This window comes from Tenrec ecaudatus, chromosome 9 (genome assembly GCF_050624435.1).
Source record: "Tenrec ecaudatus isolate mTenEca1 chromosome 9, mTenEca1.hap1, whole genome shotgun sequence".
Classification (NCBI taxonomy): domain Eukaryota; kingdom Metazoa; phylum Chordata; class Mammalia; order Afrosoricida; family Tenrecidae; genus Tenrec; species Tenrec ecaudatus.
In genome coordinates, this window is record NC_134538.1 from 109488544 (window position 1) to 109512067 (window position 23524).

The 23524-nt window shown below is 37.8% G+C and overlaps 1 non-coding gene across 1 annotated transcript; it reads left to right on the top strand.

Annotated features, from left to right (window-relative positions):
- The first annotated feature begins 1682 nt into the window (after positions 1-1682).
- Positions 1683-1825, top strand: LOC142457460 (U4 spliceosomal RNA). The gene has a single exon (XR_012786192.1). It is a non-coding gene; the product is annotated as a U4 spliceosomal RNA (small nuclear RNA).
- Positions 1826-23524: the final 21699 nt, after the last annotated feature.

Here is a 23524-nt window from a genome sequence, read left to right on the forward strand (position 1 = left end):
GGCTGATGATGGAAGCAATTTTATAATTCTGTTTGATGTGATTGAACTATGGGTACAGTGTATGAATTAACTTCCAAGTCACAGCAAATTAAAAACAAAGCAAAAAAAAACTTAGATCCAGGAATGGGCTCGGTGCTCATACTAAATCCTATCTTCTACTCAAGAACAATTAGCTCTTACATCATGGCCCTGCTTGATACGCGCCCTCAGGAAGGGAACGCAGAAGAGTATGGGTGCTGGAGAAAAATGTGTCAAAGTATTTAGATGGAGCCCGGCTATCCAATAAAATAGTGCCTAGGGTCTTAAAGTCTTGTCTCCAAACAAGCAGCCATCTAAGTGAGATGCCATCTAAGTCCACATGAAAGTGGCACACCATCATCAGTCACTGAAATATTGGAATCCACCTAACCCGAAGTTGAAGGAGGGACCAGTCTCAGAGCCGAAATAGGGAGAATCCAGTGTGCAGAAGGCAATAGATCACATTTGGAGCTCAAGATCCATTTTTGGAACCACTCAGGAAATGTGCCTCTGGAGAACTCCTTCTATCTAAAATTGAGGGAAGAGAGGAAGGTGGTCATTAGGACATTTGGGAGAGAGGAGACAGAAGATCAAAGACATAAATCTGACTTGAACAGTGAAAACTTTGTCAGTAGATCCCACTAGGATGCAGGGTCGACCTGATCTGGTTTCCAAATTTTTCTGTGATTTTGGTTTGTTTTGTTTTCTTCGGTGTTGATTTGCTCATATCAGAGGTGTTACACCATCTCAGGTGCATCTCAGAGATGGTGCATCATGGAGGTCCCCCTCGTGAAACTGTATTATATGCTTGTCCGGTTTTTGGTGTATGAAACCCAGGATCGATGACCCTGGAGGGCAGCAAATGGAGTAAGGAGTTTGGTGGGAAGTGGGGGCTACAGTGGTGGAGGTGAATAAAAGGGGGACGATGTCAACGAGTCCATGTAGAACAAGAATGTTTGGGAACTGATCGTGGTAGCAATTGTACATTTTACTTACCATGATTGAAATTTGGAGTGATAATATACGTACATTTACATCCCAACTAATAATAATAACAAAAGTTGGTAAATGGGGTAAGTGCTACTTTGATGAGAAGTGCTTAAAAAAAGAGAGAGAAAGAAAAAGAAAGCTGCTTAGAAATGAGACATCCTCTCATGTACTTCAGCATGTTATCAAGTAGGATCAGTCCATAGGGAAGGACATCATGCTTGGAAAAGTGGCAGGTCTTTGGAAAAGAGGAAGGCCCTCACCATAGTGAATTGACCTCGGGGTGCTTAAGTATGTGGCAACAATCTGAGGCTGGCACCGTGTTTAATTGTGTGTAGGATCTCTGAGTTTCAGTAGACTCATCAGCACCTATCAACAAGATTTCATAGTTTGGGATGTAGGGTTTAGCTGTACTTGTATAGTTGTAATCCTTAAATTAAAGATATTAAATTTTAGTTAAATTTCATTGAAGGCTGGGATAAATTCAGATTTGTAATAATATAGCTTTTATTAAAACCATAGGTTGATTTTACAGTAAATCACTCATGAATATAAACACAAATGAAAAAAAAGATGTATGCATGTCTGTTTTTATTTTAAAAATTGAAGAGATACCGTTTTAAAGGATGCATTTTGTCTGGTAAACTGGCTAATTTTCTCTACAGAATCTAAATGCTAGCTCTGCGCAATGGCGGCACCGTCGCCAATGAGGTCGACGCAAGGCGCCGTTATGGCTAATTGAGAACTCTTCCCAATACCCCGCCGTGACGACTTGAAATATAGTCGGCACTGACCATTTTTTTGATGGTCTCCACGGAGACTGAAGAGAAAGAAAAAAAAAATCTAAATACTAATCCCAAACAAAGACACAGACTGAAGCTGGAGTAAGGTTTAAATGCATATCCTGCAAACTTCCTTTATCATTGCTATCAATCCTAGTTACTGTTTTCTATGAAATGTACCTCAAAACATAGTGGTGTGACACTTACTTTTTCTTCTTTGCGTTCTGACTAGTTCCTTCCACTACAGCTGCACAACACTGGGGCCTGAATGAGCCAGCCGGTAGGTCCGTCAAGGCTGAGGCTGCCTGCTACCTCGGACTATTAAAAACAAGATAAAAATACCTTTTGGGCTTTCTATAGCTACACAGAATGCAAAGACTTGGTAAATAAGCACAGAATATTTGGGGGAAGGGATAGAGAGATGGAAATACTGCCTTCAGAAGTTCATAGACCTAGATGGGGGGTATATATGGAAACAATAACTTCACATTTTGATATTTGTTTTCTATTAAATGTAATTTTCTCAAAATAAAGTAATAAACTTTTTAACATTTTGTAGCAATACTTTTTGATTTACCTTCCTGACCTTTTAGACTTACCTACTTACCTCTGTACACACTCACAGGTGCTTGGGTGATAATGTTCCCTAGCACGCCTGTCTTTCAGGGAAATTGTTACGCTCATCTAATTACACATTCATCGACAAGATCCCAACACAGTGAAATGAATGAGAGCATATGGAATCACAGGGGTCGGTTCTTCATGGCTGAACGATAGCTACAGCATGCATTACTTGTGTAAGGAAACCAATCCAATATAAAATCCCCATGACTAAAAGTTATAGGAGATCCTATTTTTGGTGGTTCTCTATGTTTTTTAACTATAGGAATAAGCTTCACTATAAATCTAGTATTAGAAGTAATCATGTGGGTGACAGATAAAATAATTTCATAAGTTATAAATTTAATAAATATGATAGACTTCCATAAAACAGCTATGAATGGTGTATGAATTCAAGTAATGTGTGCTTGTTTTCCTTTTTCAATTTGTAACAGACTTAAATCACAGTGTTTTCCTGGACATATAAGGAAAGCAAAGAAAAACTTTAGTATAATATCTGTGTTGCGCTAATGCTATTAGGTATTAGGAATGTATGTTTTTCCAAAACAATTTCAAACTTTCAAAAAAGGCTCTAGAAAAGGATTACAAACTTCTGTAAATCTTTTAAGCAGATTACCAATCTGTTAAATTTCCCCTTCACGTTCTCTATAGTTAGTCATTCCTCTGTGTCTCTCCAAGCCTAACTCGCTGTCATTGAGTCACCGCTGATCACAGTGGCCCTACCCCCAGATCTTGTGCAGAATGTCCTGTGTTAAAGGTTTCTCATCAGATTCATGTTCACCTGAACTAGCACATACGTGACAAATGGTTTTGTGTGTCTTTCTTTAATCTCACTACTGTTCCTGAAATCTTTGACAACATAGTTAAAAGGGTGTCTTACAAGTTTTTGTATTTTTGCTTTAGCAGAAGATCAGCATTTTAGGGTGAGAGATTTGCCAATGTGATCCTTCAGGCAGTAACCTAAGAATTTATCTATCATCAATTACCAAGCTGTAGCTCTGTAGTGAGAGCTGACATGCAGAAGGGATGGCAGAGGATTACAATTTGGCATTGACCACAACAGCTTTATGCATACTTATATCTGGAATTGCCCCGTATCACTAAAAATTGAACTCCTGGTAAAAGTGTTACCAGAAACAAAACTCTAGGTCCAAGTGGCTTCACTTAGGAATTCTACCAAACATTTAAGGAACAAAAATACCAAATATTCAGAAATAATGCATAAAATAGCAAGAGGGAATATATTTAACCAATTTGAGGTCAGCATTACCCTGATACCAAAAATTGAAGAAGATCATCACCAGAAAGCTAGAGACAATTTCCTTCAGTGCAGTAGAGGGTGTGTGTGGGGGGGGGGGGGGCGGGGGTTGTGGTGTGAAAAAGGATGCAGATAAACTCCCTTAATAAAAAAAAAAGGTAGCATATTGGTGAGAAAGAGTTATGGTTTTAAATTTTTTACTTAGGCAGTGAAATTGACTTTTGTTCACTTCTCTGCATGCTGACACATATAGACCTGTTGTCACTAACACAACCACTCATAAAACCCTCCTGTGGTCACAGCCATTACCATCCCAATCTCTAGGTACTAATGATGGAGTTTCTCTCTCCGTAGTTGTATTAAATGTTACTTTCAAGACTGCCATGATGGAGTCAAGTTCATCCGTATGATGGTACTTTTCAGGACTTTATTTTCAAGTATGGCTAACTATCCTACTGCATGTGGCTGTGAGGGCACTTTCAACAGTTTAAACGGACAAATGGAATGAGGTTTTGTCCTCCTTTGGGCAGCTGTGAAAGGGCAGCACTTACACTGGGGGGCAGGTTGGGTTTGAGGATCCTGCCCTCACTTATTTGGGTACAAAACTAGGAGTGGCATTGCTCAGCCATCTGCTTAAAAGCAGCCACAATGTCAGCCACACAAGGGAAAATATTGCATGCCTTTCCTTACATGAACTATCTAAAATAGAAAATGACGGGAGAGCAGTTTATTTCTGGTTACTACAGTGGGAAGGAAGAGAAATAAGATGTCATATTTTACCATTACCAATGTCCTTCATTGTGCTTTATCTCATTTTCCTTTTCTTGAGGTTTGGATTTAAAATTTTCACTGCTTTGTGTGAGGTTATAATATCTTATGTTAATTGTTGTAAATGGACCTCATAAATTATTGTAATGGAGCATTGGTGCTTAAATGTGTTTTTAGAAAGTCTGCAACTTCAATTGCATTTAGCTGTAATGAAAGAATTCTTTGTTGTTGTTAGTTTTTTTTTTTATTTCCGGGGACTTTTATCTTTGGTTTTGCTAGCGTGTGAATTTTTTCCTTGTTATTGGAGCATGCTCTACATAATATTTCTGCTCCATAGGATTTACTGTTGCTGTCTTTGTCATCTAACGGGCCATATTTCTGGTGCATGTGAATAGTCCACGGAATGTGAGGGATAGTTAGATTCTCTGTCATCCAGGTGTAATTTTTTAAAATTTCCACGAGATCTTGTTCACTGGGATGTTGCTTAGGTTTTTCAGAACATACTTTTTATCTATTTAATATGTTTTATATTGAATAATGCATCTAATAATTTTTTATTATTTGTATGCTTCTATTTCTTTTTATATACCATCCAGTTTCTGCTTTGTGACAGAAGGTGCTTTGCAGTTTAATGCAGATTATACTTAACTATTAATACAGCTTCATTATGAATTGTGGTTTCAATCATTAAATAGGTCTTTATCCTATGTAATCCTTTCTGATTTGGTGTTTTTCATTGCTACTTGTTTCCATTGGCTTAGAACATTTCTGACTATCCTTTTATGTATTTTTTATTTGGGGGAATAGGGTAAAACTTTGCTTTAGTGGTTTCTTGTGTATGAGTCTATACTTTGTAACTCAGTTTTGTTTGTTAGCAAAATTAAACGTATTTTAAGGCCGGGATTAGCATTTTTGCAGTTTTATATGACTGCTGTGTTTTATTCTGTGCTATCGTAATGTTTCATACTTACATTGTGCATACCAATGGTATGAGGGTTGAGACCTCAGCTGATAACTGAAAGGTTGGGGATTCAAATCTATGAGCTACTCCACAGGGAAAAGATGTAAGAGAGTCTGTTTTCATAAATATTACAGTCTTGGAAATTTAATGGCACAGTTTTACTTTAACTTACAAATCTTTCTGGGCTACAATCAACTTGATGAAACTTATATTTTGGGGATTAAAAAGATTCTGGGTTGTGTAAAGAATCACATGTGGTGAAGAAAACTGATGGTGCCCGGCTATCAAAAGGTATAGCATCTGGGGTCTTAAAGGCTTGAAGGTAAACAACAGCCATCTAGCTCAGAAGCAGAAAAGGCCACTTGGAAGAAGCACACCAGCCTGTGCAATCAATGTTGAAGGGATCAGGTATCAGGTATCAAAGAACAAAAATTCCAATCATTTATGGATCAGGGGAGTACAGAGTGGGGACCCAAAGTCCATCTGTAGGCAACTGGACATCTCCTTACAGAAGGCTCGTGGGGAGGATACCAGCCAGTCAGGGTGCAGTGTAGCAACGATGAAACATACAACTTTTCTCTAGTTCCTAAATGCCCGCCCCCCCCCCCCCGATTCTCCCACCCCCCACTATCATAATCTCAATTCTACCGTATAATTCTGGCTGGACCAGAGGATGTACACTGGTACAGATAGGAACTGGAAACACAGGGAATCCAGGATGGATGATCCCTTCAGGACCAGTGGTGAGCATGGAGAAACTGTGAGGTGCAGGGAGGGTGGGTAGAAAGGAGGAAACGATTACAGGAATCAACATAGAACCTCCTCCCTGGAGGATAGACAATTGAAAAGGGGGTGAAGGGAGACATCAGGCAGTGTAAGATATGATAAAGTGATAATTTATAGATTATCAAGGGTTCATGAGGGAGGTGAGCGGGAAGAAAGGGGGCGAAATGAGGAGCTGATGCCAAGGGCTTAAGTGGAGAGCAAATGTTTTGAGAATGATGAAGGCAATGAAGGTACAAATGTGCTTTACACAATTGATGTCTGTATGGGTTGTGATAAGAGTTGTATGAGCCCCCAAGAAATGATTTTTAAAAAAAGAATCTATTGCTCAGAAAGAAAAAAATCCTATTTTGAAATAGGGTTTTCTTTGTTATGTCAATGAGTCTATACCAGCCTAGGGTGTGTCTTAAACCTAATCAGTTCTGAATTTTTAAAAGAACAAATTCAATACAGAGATGCACACACATAAAGTAAGAGAGATGTCTTCTGTGAATTATCTATAAGCCAAGGAACCCAGGAACACTCAGGACTACTTAAAAGGAAGAAATCAAAACAACAATAACCTTGATAAGAATTTTTATCCCATTGTGAGAAAATAAATGTCTGTTCTTAAAAAAATGGTGACATAGTATCCAACCAGAGACTCATTAGGAATAAAGGCCTAGTGACCTACTTTTTAAAAATCAGCGCTTTGGAAGCGACCTGGAGCGGAGTTCTACGTGGACACACGTAGAGTTGGAGTCCCCGTGATGACAACTCGTTTTGAAGGTTGTTGTGTGACTGTCTACACTGTGTGTTCTCCTTGCTCTATTGAAAAATCTGAATGCTTAGGATAGTTTTGATATTTATTTTATGTATCTTGATCATTTGAATTCTGTAGGTTTCTATAGGAAATTTTCATCATATCAAATAGTTTACATCTAACTTTCATTACTGGTTGTTTTTTCTTTTTAAAATAAATTTGCATCAATTCGTTTATGCCTCTGACATTAACATAAGCTGCATGCTTGCACATGACATTGGTACTTTGGAGTCATTTACAGATTTTCTCTTTTCTGTTTCATCTACAGTAACTGTACACAGTTTCTATATGGATTATTTGGGGAGGACACATTTACCCACACAATTATTCTTTCTGTGCTTCTACATATATGACTTTCCATTGTGATTATTTTGCAATTAAACAAAGAGCAGCTTTATGGCAGATTATTAGTTAGAAATAATCAGTACTTCTCTTATCATTTTGCTTTAATTTTTGAAGCTATCTCTAAGAAAATTCTAGTTTTCAGTGAATTCATTTCCTTGGTTCCTCAGTAAATGCTCATGAAAGCATCAGTCTTAAAATCAAATGACTTATTTCAATAAGCAAATCTATGCAAGAATTATTGGAAGTGTTGAAAAACAAGGGTGCCATTGTGAGAACTAAGTGTGTCCGATCAAAGCCAGGGTAGTGTTTCTTGCCTCTTAAGCATGTTAACGTTAGATGTCGAACAAGTGAGGATGCAGAAGATTGGGTGTGTTTGAAATAGGGTGTTGGTGAGGAATACTGAAAGTACCATGAACACTCAGAAGAAACTAGACAAAATGGAGATATATATATATATATAAATGTTCCTTAAAATTGAGGATGGCGATACTTTGTCTCACATACTTGTCAGGAGAGGCCAGTCCTTGGAAAAGAACATCGGGTTTGGTAATAGATGGTCAGGGTGGGGGTGGGGTGGCAAGAAGCTCCTCGAGGGGGGAAATGAATGGACACAGTTGTAGCCATGGTACAACCAAGGGGATGTGCAGGACTGATGGATGAGTGTTTTGTTCTGTTTTACGTAGACTTGCTGTGAGCCAGAACAGACTTCAGGGTGCATAACAACAGCTGCAAAGTTTCTTAGTGCTTCTTGAACTTGTTTGTTAATATTTAAATGAATTTTTTAGTACCATAACATACTTAGGCATTACATGTTTGTACATTGCTTTGGGCTGTATTTTCTTTCACTTCTTCTTGTGGGACTCCAATGGTATATAGATTAGTAAAAGAGTATTCAAAAATATACTTTTGAAAAATGTTACTGCTTTATTTCTCCATACTTCAGTTTTTGTATTTTATTCTAACTTATCTTCCAAGTTAGTAAATCTTTCATCAACTGCATCTATTAATTCTAATGACTCCATTTGTCAATGCAAGGATATTTTTGGAATCTTATAAAGCAATTTTTAAAACATTCTGTCCCCAGCTTAATTTTAATTATTTCAAAGTCCATTCCTACTTATAATATCTGGTTCATTTGTGGACCTGAATCTGTTTTCTATTGTTTCATTCACCTTTCAGAAATATATTGTTCTTTAGTTTGTTTGAATTACATGCAAGGCATTTAATATGAAATTTGATATAATTAGAGAGCATGGAACTTGTATTCCTTCAGAAATGGTTTTCTCTGTTAATCAATTGCTAAACTTGGGGCACTACTAACCACATGTTGCCTTAATCATATCAGATACTGATATAAGACAGTTCTGAACTTCAATTTTTTTCAAGATTATTTCACTTTTTGTGCATTCTTAATCTGGGAGTGTAGTCTACAGAAGCATGAGGCCTTATTTACAGCAGGACTTTCCAGTCATAGTTCAGACTCTAATTCTTTTCTCGTAGGCCACTGACTCTTATTAAATTACTCCTCAGGTTCTTAGTCTTTCTTAGGAATGGGCAAATGCCTGCAGGAGAAAACAGCCACCCAGAGTGGGTCTCTGTCATTGGGCTTTCCTCACCCACCAATGGTCGACCTGTAAATCCTCAGTGCCATCGTTAAATTTCCTACTAATTCAAAATGTTATTATTTTCTCATTTTTCTTTGCTTTTCACATCGGAATATTTGTTGAGACCACTTAGTCCGCTGATACTGGAAAAAGACTCATCACTGGGTTTTCTGTTTTTCAGTAGCCTTTCCCTTTAGAACGTAGGCCTATGATTTAATAGATTTTATCTTTAGTTTCTTATCTAAGATGAATTATTTTCACATTGCTTTAGAGACTCCTAGTTAAGATATTAAGGCTAGTTTGACTAAATTGCAATTTGTATGGATTAATACAAGCAAAATAGATTTCATTGCAGTTGGTAGTAGTAATGAAACATAACACCTTTAAAATACTATGTGTTTGACTGTTTTATGACTCTATAATTAGTATTTTTCTGTAATATGTTAACATTCTCAGCCAAATTAAATTTATGGAATCAAACTGTTTACAGTTCAAATGCCAGTTATACGGCTTTCTTTTGTGACCTTGGGCAAGATAAGCTCTCTCTAGCTTCAGTTTCCCATCTCTGTAATAATCACACCATAAAAGGTTACTATGAGGATCAAATTAGTGGAATACAGCATTTTAGCACAATTTTGATATCCTAGTTGGTGTTAAATAAGTATTTAATTTATTCATGTGTAATTTGTTTTAAGAATCTTGAGACTGTATACTTCTCTGTATTCTACAGCTACTGAGGGCTGTACTTTTATGAGTTCTTAATTGGTAATTTTGTAATTAAAACATAATATTAAATATACTTTCTGCTCTTCACTTAATCACTTTTAATTTTATATGGCAATTATAATTTTCAAAGCATTGGCAACAGATCAACTGATATGGTTCCTGAACATGTGAAGCAGCAATAAGCAGGAAGGTGAAAAGAAATGATCAGTTCATAAGTACATACAATTACTGAGAATTACAAAAAAAGAAAGTAGCGGTCGTTAGGAAGAACACAGGATTGCATTTATATCCTGTGCTATGAAAATGCGCAGGTCACGTGCATTGTGAAGTCCTGCAGAAGTGTGCGCACGGAGCCCTGGTGACAGAGGGGCTACGAGTCGGGCTGCTAACTCAAAAGCACCAGGCACTCTGAGAGAAAATCGGGCCTTTCCTACTTCTGCAAACAGTCACAGGCTGGGACACTCACAAGTCAGAAGCGATTCAATGCCAATGAGTTTGATTTGGTTTTTAGAGAGAGAGAGATGTTTTATATGGAGATTTCATCTAAAACCAAAAAAAATGTTACTACAGAAAATGTTTTTTAAATGCCTTGCATATATATAATAACACATATATAATTAATCATAATGTAAGTTATGTTTAAAGAACTTGCCTTTATTTTGAGTCATCAGAGGGACTAGAAATATTTCAACTAGAATTACTATCTGAGGAAAAACCAAATAGCTGTATGCAGCTTTAGATTTTCACTTCCCCTGAAAACTACTTGACGAATTAGATTATAACATCAATTTAGTGATTCGGAAACTAAGGCGTTGGAAATGTAGTGAACAAACTAAGGTCACATAATCCATTCTACAGTGGAGACTCCAGTACAAACAGCCACATGCTAGGTGGTTTGTTCTTGATGTTTTGTTCCTGTGAACCACCTGCAGTATTTCATTTAAATCTAAAGTGTTCCCACCAAATGATTTTTATTGTTTTTGTCCATAAAACTCTTCTATATGAAGTTCACCTTTTACCATTTAAAATATGATAAAACGTTTATTATGTTATAGGTGAGAAGCTGAGGCTGAGAGTTTGTGACTCACATGAGAAAAGTTGGCTGAAGAAGTTGCCTTCAGTTCTGTATTTACATATTTTACTTTCTATAAACCTTAACAAAGTAATTCAGTACACCAAGCAATTTGACTATGAAATAGAGTACTGAAAACTGTGCCTGAATTGGACTTTCTACTTTTCCAGTGAAAATTATATTAAAATGTCTCTGGTTGAAGCTTCCACAGTTTGTTCATCCAAGAGATGGCCAATTCATCAGAGACTGCAGAAGCTGTCGCCGCTTTATAAAAGCTCCAAATCTTTTAAACCTCTTTTCTACATTTTTGGAAACATGAATGGGATGACTAAAACCTGTCAGCCAGATTTTTGATGATGGGTATTTTCCCCCTCAATTCATTCGAAGTAGCACATTAGAACAATAAGTTACAATGATCCTAACAATGAGCAAATGTGTGTGGGAAAGAGTCAAATGTTAAGTGAAGCCAGCAAATTAGCCATCTGGATAGAACAACATAATGTTGCCTAATATTTGGCTCACCAGATGTATGGTCTCATAAAGCATCTTCATCTTCTCAGCCTTTGTAATGTTTCACCATACTTGACCAATGCTGGGGCTTCCTCAGGTATTCAATCTCCTTGATTGTTGGGAGCAGAAGAGTTGACAAAACGTTCATAGTTTCATTCAAAGATAACTGGTATTTGGGAAATATGAGTAAAATAATGGTGTGTAAGAATGTATTTGAGAGAAAATATTTTCCTCAAATATACACGTGATACACACACACGCACGCGCACACACACACGTTGAGAGAATTAAGACTTGAGAGGATTAAGAGTGAAGCAGCACCACTGGATCCAAAGACTTTCTAACCACTGGCCTGTGATCAGCCTGCATTCAGAGTCTTTGGATGTGTTTTATAAGTCAAATTAGGTTTGAGGTGTTGATGCTTGATCTGGCCTCCTCCTAACTCTTCATTGTGTGCCTCGGAATTCCAGTTAACCTTTCGTTCTCGTGAAATGATATGCATCAGGATTGCTACACCCACTCATCTACCCTTGCCGGTGCTTTTGTTCATAAGTTCACCTTTTTTGTGGGCCTGTCCCCCTCTCCATAGCAACTAATTGTTGCCGCCTACTCATTTTACCTCTGTCTGGTTGCATGCTCTACACGCAGTCAGATGCATTTGTTTTTAGTGGCGCCCGCACTGTTGTCCGTTGAAGCACAGAGAAAGGTGGACTGCTCTCCTGTAAAGATGCCCAGCTTCCCAAAGGACACAGTGGGTCACTGTGAGTTAGGATGAACTCCTTGGTACTGAGTTTTGAAATGTTAAGAAGGTTTGAGAAATTACCCTTCAATCAAACTGTAGAACATTTTCCCCAAAGTATCCATACGCCTGAAATAAAGGCAATAACTGATCTGTTTTGTAACTATAGATTATTTTTCCTTTTCTACAATTACATTTACATAGATTCAATAATGTATACACTTTTTCTGGTTTTATTTGCTTAGCGTATTGTTTGAGGATTCAGTCACATAGTTGCATGTATCAATGTTTCATTCATGGATATTGGTACAGAGTTACTGTACCATTATATACATTTTACAAAAAGTTATTTGCACAATGACCTATTTTGGGCATTTGTTACCAAGTTTTTCCATGATGAGTAAAGCCCCTTTGAGCTTCTGTGCACATGGTGCTGTGTGGATATATTTCATTTCTCATTGGTAAGTGACTCTAAAAGGGTTTCATTGGGCTCGTTTGTGTTTGCCCAGGTGATTTCACTGCAGATGCTCTCACTAGTATATTCGCATGGCAGTCCATCCCTATCATTCCAATGACACCTTGTCATATTACAGAATGAATTTACATATGATACCTGATGATGAATAATGCTGTTTCTAGCTATTTACATAATATCTTTGATGGATTTTCTGTTCAGATCATTTGTACAGTTTTACTGAGTTTTCCTTTTTATCATGGATTTCCAGGGTCAACTTAGGGCTTCCCAGAAGCATACCATCTCTTAAAAATGCAGTTTTCTGCTTTTCTACCTGCCAGCTATTTGTTTTCTTGTATTATTGCACTCACTGGCTCTTCTAATATAAGGTTTTGTTAAGAGTAGACAGTGGATTGCCCTTCCTCTATCTTGGATGGAAATATTTAATGGTTAAACATTCATACTAAGGGTAGCTAGTTTTCCATGAGCTAATTGTCGTATTTATCATTAGTGTGTGTGTTGAATTCTTAAAAAAAATGTTTTCTAGGTCTACAAAGGTAATGCTAATTTTTCAGTTTTACTCTTTTATGATGAATGTAACTGTTTTTAATATTAAATTAGAATCCTGGGGTTGTATGTTTCTCAAAACCTATTAAATTGTACACATGCTTATGAGGTGTTAGTTATACATTGATGGACTCAATTGGTTTATGTAATCTTCAGGCTGTGTTTGTTATTCATGAGGACTATCTTAGTTTGGCTTCTTATTGTGGCAATGCTAATTCCATGAAATTATTTGGAAAATAATTCCTGTTTTTAGGATGACTATGTGTAGAATTGATATCATATCTTCTATGATTGCTAGAATTAACCATTGGAGATACATGAATCTTGTGGTTTTGTAGTAGGAATGATTTAAATAAAAATTCAATTAGTTACCAATGACTTTAAACATCTCTTTTTGGTTCACTTTACCTCAGTTATTAAATTTATTGTAAGTTTCTCATAACATTCCTTTAGTGGGGCTTCAGCACTCAGAGAATCTATAGTGAAATTATTTTCTCATATAGAACTTGATAATTTGTGTCATTTTTTCCCCTTGAAATTCCTTACCTAAAATCTCATAATATTTCCTTTTAGGGTTGATTTTTGTCTGTTTTAATTGTGTATTCTATTCAGTGAAGGTTTATTAGGTAGAGCATCGGTTTTAAATTAAATAATTTTTATAAATTATGTGGAATTTTATGTAATCCCTGCCACATACCATCATTTATCCCACTTCCCCTGTGTTCTATTTCCTTTTCCTTTGTTTTCTAAACTTCTGTACTTTGTCCTGGGTAAATGTACATTTGTTATTAATTAATTTATTACACTAAGGGATACACACCTCTCTAATGCTATCATTCCCCTTAAAAACCTATTATTTGACTGAAATTTGAATCACCTGAGTGAATTTTATTCCAAACTTGAATGGTGCCTAGAATATTGTGCTAGAGACTTTTATCAGTCCCTATCCCATCAGTAAACCTAGTCTCTTTTGTGACTTTGGATTTTCTTAGGTGGCAGGGAGTCAATCCCAATTCATAGTAGCCCTCTGTAAACCACCCAGCCCAGCTCCTGCTCACAAATGGTCTTACGGTTTGAGTCCATGGTTGTGGCCACTGAGGCCATACTTCTCATCAAGGGTCTCATCAAGGGTCTCATCAAGGGTCTGTCTCTTCTTTGCAGCCCCTTCACTTGACCAAGCGTGATGTCCTTCTCCTGGGACCGGTCTCCCCAGATGAAATATCCAAAGGACAGTTGACAAAGTTTTGCCAACCTTGCTTCAAGGGAGCACTCAGGTTATACTTGTTCAAAGAAAATGTGTTTTTGCTTCAGCAGTCTAGGGCATTTCCAATATCCATTGCCAATACCATAGTTCAAAGTTGCAAATTATTCTTTAGTCATTCTTATTTAATATTCAACATTCATATGTGTATAAGATGATTGACAATATCATCCCTTGGATCAGGTGTATCTATGTCCTCTAAGTAAGATCCAGATTTTTCAACATTTTAAAGAGGTCTTGTACAGCAGATGGACACAATGCAATATGTCCTGGATCTCTTGGTTGCTGGTTCCATGATCATTAGTTGTGGATCCAAGAAAGATTAAATCCTTCAGAACTTGAATGTTTTTTTTTCCTGTTTATTATGATACCTATTCCAATGGTGAATATTTTTGTATTCTTTACATTGAGTTGTAATCCACAATGAAGGCTGCAATCTTAGATCTCCCTTAGGGAGTACTTTAATCCCTCCTCACTTTCAGTAAGCAAATATAGGTAGTTTGCATATCAAAGGTTGTTAATACTCCAATACTGATGTCACATTCTTCATATAATCCAGTTTCTATAATTATTTGCTCAGCATTCAGACTGAAATAAGTATGGTGATAGGATACAACCCTGTCATGCATCTCTCCTCATCTTATTTTATTTTTTCAATCATTTTTTAGGGAATCACACAATCTTTAGCAGAGTTTTGCTGCATCGGGCTACCAGCGATATTGCTTTACGAGTTGATCATTCTTCTGGGCCACCTTCTCTGGAATGCATGCACATAGGCATCTCTTCTAGTCAGTTGGCCAAGTAGCTGTCTTCCAAATTTCTTGGCATTGACAGCTTAATGTTTCCAGTGTGTTATTAGCTTCTTGAAACATTTCAATTGATATTCCATCAATTCTTGAAGCCTTGCTTTCAGTGCAGCTTGAACTTCTTCATTCATTACCATTGATTCTTGCTCATATGCTACCTGCTGAAATGTCTGAATGTTGACTAGTTCTTTTTGGTACAGTGATTCTGTATATTATTTTCATGTCTCCTGCATCATTCAGTATATTACCCATAGAATTATTTCACCATTGCAATTCAAGTCTTGAATATTTTTCTTAAATATTTTCTTAACAATTTTTCTATGAACAAGTTGCTGATCTAAAAAAGTTATATCTTGCAATCTTCAGCTTCATTTCTAGCACCAAAGTCATGTTTTCAAACATTTATCCTTATTCTTTCTTTCCAAGTTTGCACTCCAATTGCCCATAATCATCAATACAACTTGATTACATTTTATAAATTTTATACTGAAGATGTTTGTAGAATTTTTACATATCTATACCGCTAGTTTTATTGGCGGGGAATAAATGTGAAGAATAGCTGTATTAATTGGATTTCCTTGTATTCAGACAGTCATTATCCCATCTAAAAGAGCATTGTGCTTCAAGATATTAAACTGTCCTGTATGACGAGGAATGTGAGGGTATTCCACATGACTCAGTCATTCCCAGCCCAGTAAACCATAGGATTTTCTGATGAAAATGACCAAGAACAGTTGATTTCAATGCACTAGAATATTGAACGTTGAGAGTCCCTTTTCATTCTGAATTTTACTGGATTCATACTTTGAACGTTTTGCGTTCCAATTGCTAATTGGTGTTTGCAGCTGCCTCTCCTTTTGAGTCATGCCTCATCATCAAATGAAGTTGCAGAAGGCTTTACTCCCGCAGGCTTTCCGCCAGGGACACTGGGATGGTCGACTCCCCTTTGAGACAGCAGCTTTCCCACAGTCAGGTGTTGAATGCCTCCCACTGGAGGGGCTCCCTTCTAGCCCTGTCTGACACTGTTCTGCGTCTATTCATGAGGGTTTCGGTCCCTGATGATGTTTTGATGCTATCCTTAGGGTGTCAGTGTCTGAGTCCTCTGGGGGTGAAGAGTCTACTCCTTCTGTGTTGTCGGTTATCAGTCTGGACGCTCCACCGAAACCTGTTCACTGTGGGTGAGCCTGCTGGCATTTGACACACCGATGACATAACCTTCAGCATCACAGCAACACACAAGCCACCACTCTACAACAACCTGACAGTCAAGTGGTGGTTAAAATACAGAGTGATAATTTAATCCTTACAGAAACATAATTCTATTACACGGTATAAATTTCATCTAAGAAACATGAAATAAATTGTCAATGATCTTTCAGCAAATAAGTTAAAGATTCAGGAATTGATTCAAAATTCTCTGGCTCCAAATCCTTTGTTGTTTCTATGACTCTTGCTACATCTGTTATTTGATTTCCTTGCCTCCTTTTTCCTATGGAAATTATTTTATGAAGTCATGTGATCAAAAACTACATGCTCCGGAGGTAATGGGGCAGAGGGCTGCAGCAAAGTGGTTTTCTCACTGGTGTGAGTAAAGGTTACGGACAGCAATATAATGATGCTTCGCTTGACATGGCTGGGTAGTCAAGTTTCTATATATTGTATTTCTTTGAAATCCTAAAAGAAGTGAAAGCCTATTACAAAGGTACATTAGTGGGAGATTGAATGATTCTTTGACCTTGTAGACTGACAGCCCTGATCTTGATTTTATTTCTCTACCTAGAATTTTAAAAGAACAATTGGGAAAGTTCTTCTTGTATTATAAAGAGAACAGTAAAATGGATTTTATTTGGTTAAAAGTCTTTAAAATGAGCTTTCCTATAAACAGTCAAATAAAAGATTTTCTTTTACCTTTTGACCAATAAACTTGTAATTGTTCATAGGTTAAGTGCCTTTTAAACCAACAAAGTTACAACATGTCACTGATAGGGCCTGAATTTGTTTTAAAGGTAGTAGGGCTATTTTCATCAGGGTTTCTTTTTGCCATAGATATTTATGGGTTTATAATATATAATGTTATAATACAGTAATTAATTGATCTATACAATCAATATATATTTATTAATCTATCAGTTACCAGCACATATTTATTTGATGGGTTTGAGTGTGTCTTGGTATGAGGTAGATAATTTAATCTTGCCCAAAGAATTGTTTTCTTTTTCTTGATACCTGAGAACCTCTAAAACAGTGCACTATCTGCAATGGTTGATGGGTCTTTCCCTGAGAGGACTCCAGACCACACCCGAAATTGTATGACTTGTGTTAGGTGTAGACTAGCTATCTTGGAAAAGCGCCCCAAAGGATAGTTACCATATATACTTGAGTATAAGCCAACCCGAATATCAGCCGAGCCACCTAATTTTACCACAAAAACTGCATTAAAATATTCTGAAAAACTCAGCTTATACATGAGTATATACGGTACTTTGTGATATTAGACTTCACATGTTAGTCTTCTGATGTCAACATCATGGCATCATTTGACCTAGGGAGAAAGGGACTGGGGTTTCAATTATATAATAAAACACACTTATGAATTCTAGACCTGGAATAGCCATTCATTTCCTGACTGGCAGATGGTGGTTGGCATGTGGACGGATTAGTGGGAGCCCTCACATTTATATTCAGATCAGATGGTATCTTAGGACTGTTCGATTGGCAGGTGAAATCTTGAGCACAATTGGCAGTTGGGGGTTTGGATTCTTTGGCAGATAAGACCTGCTTTTATTTTGGTTGGTATGGCATGAATTGTAATTGATCACTACATTTGGTGTCAGAGAAGTTGAATTTGATCGTTGATGTGCTTGCTTTCTAAAATTGTCTATAATGTAATGTCTGTGCAAGTCTCTTAAACTTACAGGGCTTTCTTACATTAGAAGAAGACTAAATTAGATGGTCTCTAAGGGTTTGTTTATAGTCAGAAACCTGTGTTCCTTGGGCCAGTAACCACGGAGCAAATGAAAGGATGACAGAACAATGTTTTCCCATCAAATATGAAGATACAAGTGTTCAGCTTGTCACAAAACACCATCTTTCTCCAGAAAGATCCTGGAGCCTACCTGAGTCTTGGTGAACCATTCCAGCAGACAGCGTTCTCTGAGAAGGGCACCTCCTTCTTCATCCTTGGAATAAGGCAGGCGGCGTCAACTGAGTCTTTACTCTTAATTCCCCTCCCTCTGCTCTGCGGTTCCAGAGTGGGTCTTGGCATGTAAAGCCCTTTACCAAAAAGAGTTTAGGGCAGAGGAGTACTTGCCGAGCACAGACAGTGATTAATAAACACAGATGCACATCTCTGTTCATAGATCAGAGCGCTGCTTTTCAAGACAAGCAAGTGGCGCAGCACCAGGCAGTGTGTCAGCGTCTGCACCCGCAGCTGCTATGAGCAGGGGTCAAACGAGGGCACCTAGCAACAACAACACATGGGCAAAAGCATGTGAACTGGGGTGTAGCATGTGTTCTGTTAACAGTCCTGCCTGCGTGAAACTGTAAAGATTGAACAATGAAATGGACATATATATCAGGAAAGCAAAACTTATCAGAGTAGCTACTTACAGACAAAGGTCATGGGACCTGCACAACAGGATTTGTAAGTAACATTAATGGTAGTATTAACTCCCATTGAGCTAGAGTCAAGCTTTTTTTTAATTTTACTGTAAAGACTGTCATTCTTACAACATAAGAGAATACTTGGTGATGGCTAGATTTGTTAATATAAAGCGCAAGGATTGGGAACTTAAGAAAAATGGAATTACAGTTCTTTGAGTGGCAGAGAGATTTCTTTAGGACAGTGATGGTGATACCCATGGAATTCTGAGCAGAATGTCTGAGAAATTCTATGTATTTGCATTCTTTTTAAAAGTATTGTAGCAGGTAAGAAGAAAGGAAGCATCCCATGCATGCTCTTAGCATGACCCTTCGGTCTTGTGCCATGATCCTTGTGCCGTGATCTCTGCTGCCTCCACCATTCCATACAGGGCTCTGTCGGTGGTTCTTCTTTCTTGATGTTCATAGGAGTTTTTCTGTGTATGTTTCTGAGATGGTTTATCTATATATCCATTAGAATGGCAAAATGGCCCAATCCTCTTTATCATTATTTTTCACACCCTGTGTGCATGGTCCCACCCAAGTATTTGGTGGTGATTGCAAAAATATGGGTGGAAGAGCCATAAAACTAATTTCACTTCTCTATAATAGGTATCATTTGAAGAGCACCATGCATAAATGAAGTGAGGAATGAGTCATGTTATAAGAGTATATGTATATGACTTTGATCACTCTGTGTCTATGAAGGATGTGGTGTCAGGATTGAAGGAAAGCTTATTAACAACCTGCAGTATGTAGCTGGCAATCTTGCTTGCTGAAATTAAGGAACCCTTGAAAGACTTGCTGATGAAGGTCAAGGCCTACAGCCTTCAAGATGGATTATTATTCAATGAGAAGAAAACCAAAATCCTTGCAACTGAACCAGTAGACAGTATTCTTAAGTGAATGGTTGAAGGTTGTGAAGGATTTCATTTTGCCTATATCCATAGTACATGCTCATGGAGGCAGTGATTAAGAATTCAAACAATGTATTGATGGACATTATCCAACACATAAGACCTCTTCAAAGTGTTAAAGAGCAAGAATGTCATTTGGAAGACTAAGGTGAGCCTGATCCAAGCCATGACATTTTGTTTTATATTTTAAGATAAATGATAAACTCTACTTTCAGTCAAAAGGACTAATAAAAGACAAATTTATAAGTTCAAAAATGAGAAAGAAATACTTTTAGGAATAGATATGAATGCTTATGTAGGAAACATAGTGGCTATTATAGAATAATATTATCAACTTTTTGTTCCATTGAATAAAATGGAAGACGCAATCAAATTTTTTCTTACTGGGAAAGCCCACTAAAATAATATTTGTATAAAAATATGAGCATTAAATCTGAGTGAAATGAGCAAGTCATTTGAAGTTGTTGAAAAAAATGATAAATTTAAGAATAAAGTGGATGATGAAAACACTGGTGAAGATGTAAAGTCTCCATGAGAATAAATAAATTATGTCAACGGTCAATGAATCATGCACTATGTGATAAAAATAGAATGAACACTAAGTAGATAATTAGGTCAGTCATTGAGGATAATAACTCAATGAGTTATTTGAATTTCATTTTGAAGAGCCATTAAAATAATACACAGACTATTAAATGAAGTGAGCTAACCAATTAGATTTTGATATGTTAAAATTGATTTACAAAACACGAATGCTATTCATGCAATTGAAAATAAAGTTTGACTAGTAAAAGTTTGAAAAGAAAAAACATTGTTTACAAAATGATTCTTAGATAAATTGAATGATTTTCTTAATGGAAACATGAAACTTAAAAGCTCTTCAACAAAAATACACAAGGTGTCCTCTTGTCCCCTCATCTCCTGTGTTCGACCTTTGTGTAAAGGGAGAAGGCCCAGAGGCTTGTTTGTATTTAAGTTGATTCTTTGTCCAGGAGAAACCCATGGAATATTGAATGTAATACATTTAGTCAATTAAATTTTAAGGAGTTTCTTATCTAAAAAAATACACATTCAAAAGAACAAGATGAATGTGTTTGGAATAGCAAAAGATTGGCCATGGTATTTTCAGTTTCCTCATATGCAAGTGAAAGTTGTAAAATTAATAAGGAAGACTGAAGAAAAATTGAGGCATTTAAATTAGGTAATTGGGAAAGAGTATTGGAAGAGCCATTGGCTGCCAGGAGGACAAATAAGTCTGTTTTGGAAGAAGTAGAGTCTTAGAAGCAAGGTTAGTGAGACTTCACCTCCCATCCATGGGCCGTGCTATCAGGAGATCTTGCTGGATAAAGCGGAAGGTGGGTGAAAAGGGGAGAAGCAGTCAGTGAAAGAGGAGAATCAGCAGTGACTGCGACAGTGGGCTCAAACCCAGCAATACTTCTTGCAGGGGTGCAGGACTGGAAAGTTTTTGTTCTGTTGCATACAGGCTTCCCAACTCAACGGCACTTAGGTTGGCAACAGCACATTACCTATTCCGTTATATCTATCAGCATTGCATCCTTCAAAGCAGCGGTAAGTACTATTTCTCCTTTGAGAGCCATCCTACTTCAATCGAAACTGCTGGAGTAACAGCAGTGCCAAATGTCAGCTGTCGGGGGCTTAGGAGCGAACTCAAACTGTGAGCAGACACATCACAGTCATCTGTTTTTAACTTTCCACTGTGAATTAGGTAAGTTTACAGAGCAGCGCACCAGTGTCGTCCACCGCAGCTCTTCTTCCTACTTCCTCCAAGCATTTCGTGCTTCCATTCCTCATCCGCCCCTAGCCCTCTCAGCTTTGACCTTGGGTACCCGCTGCCCTTTTGTAGCCTGCGGTTGGGGGTTCAGTTCCAGATGTGAGGGGTGATTTTAATGGCTGTAGTCCATCAAACCAGTAAACTGGGTTTCTTCTATGATTTTGAATTTGACTCTACATTTATTTTCCACTCTACTCTGGACTTTCTAATGTGATTCTTTTCGAAGAAATGGGAAGAATTGGCTGTGGGCTTCCTCTGACTTTTCTGGTCTGAGCTGTAGAGACAGCTATGTTAGTGGTCCATTAGTCCATTGGCACGGCTTCTGCAATCCTCCTGCTGCTGATGACATGGCCTGAGTGTCTGGCTGCTCTCCATTGCTCTCTTGCCTAACTCCCTCTGTCCCTGCAACAGACTTCCAGCTCAGGGGGCACATTACAATTTCAGTGGCTGTTTAGGGTTGCAGCCAATGGGCCTGCCCTTAGGTGCCTGGTGTGTTTAAATCTTGATGCTTCCCCATTCCGTGCCACCCTCCTCTGCACCGTCCTTCACCTCGACCTTGGACAAACAATAGATTTATTCCTTCTCTGTTCTCTGAAATTGGCCTTCGGTGGGGAAGTCAGGCATTTCTCCATATCATCTTTTCTCCCAACTGATTGAAGGATGTTGCTGTTTCTTTTCAGAGTGTTTTCCTGTACCATCACCACCCCACATTGTCTGTAACTCTTGCTTTGCAGAATTCCATCCGTAAGGTTGAAAATAGTCTCTGACTTTCCTCATTCAATTTTGTAATCACATCGATTTACTCTCTCCCAACCTGAAACGTGGATATGTCGTCCTTGGCCCTGCCATTTCCTGCTGTCAACATGAAACAGCTGAGGGGCTGCTTTAGCTCAGGTTTCACTGGGTGACCTTGCAGCTCTGAGTCCCTGGTGTGTAACCTTGGGAGGCACCGGTGGGAGGGAAACCACATGTAGAGATTTGCAAGCACACATGATCCCTCTGAATGTTTTCCTGTAATTCATTTGTTTTAAAAATTGAAGAAATTTTAAACAGGACCTTTACTTGACCATCTTTGCCGTCCATGTAGATATATCTTAGAGTCTGACAACTGGAACAACACCAGCATCCTAAAAGTTGGCATATACTTCAGTTTGGGTGATTCTGCTGGCCGTCAGCAGGGATTAAGACAGAACACTGTCTATGACAGATGCCCCGCGTTGGGTGTCTTGGTCTGCTGGCAAATTGTTATGCTTCACTACTTTTCTGTTTGGAACCCACTGAGTACTGACATGTCAATGCATGCCAAGATAAAATAAATTCATTGTGCTATGCAAGGTTTTTGTTTATTTGTGTTTTTTAGTTTAATATTTGTATAAAGGCATCTTTTTCAGTTTTAATGGCATATAATTTACTTATCATGCAATTCAATAATTCAGTCACATCAAGAAGAGTTGTAAAATCACCAGAATCCATTTCACAACATTTTCTTTATTCTTCTACCACCATTATCTCCCCAATTCCTCCTGACTTCCCTTGTTATACCTTAAGGAACGACTAATCTAGTTACTGTCTATAGATTTGCCTATCCTGCATTTCATGTATAGAAATATTTTAAAAACAAAATAACAAAAAACCAAGTAAAACAGATAAAATCTTCAATAGAAAAGAAAGCAGAAACCTTAAAAACTAGAGCAAATTTTCAATAGATCATAAGGGATATCAAATGCTAAGGTGCTCAGTCTTAAAACCTAAATGCATCTGTAATGATTCTGCAAAGCATTCTGCGTGATTGTACCTCTATTCACTTCCCTCTTCTACAGGCAGAGGGAATCCACTGGGGGCTGAATCCACGTGCGGACCCTGCAAATGAGTCTAAGGTTTTCAGTTTCTGCAAACCAAGTATTCACAGCCTCAGCCCTGAAACCGTTCCCTCCTTTGGATTACTCTTTATAGAGGTTGGAGCACAGAGGCTGGTGCGTCTTCTGTGCAGATTTAGCCAGTGCCTCGGATGCCTGCTAATGTGGAGACAAGCCTATAAGAAGCTATCCCTTCATAAAGGCAGGCACCTTCTGGTTTATTCGCCACACTTTTCAATGACCCCTACATCGTCAG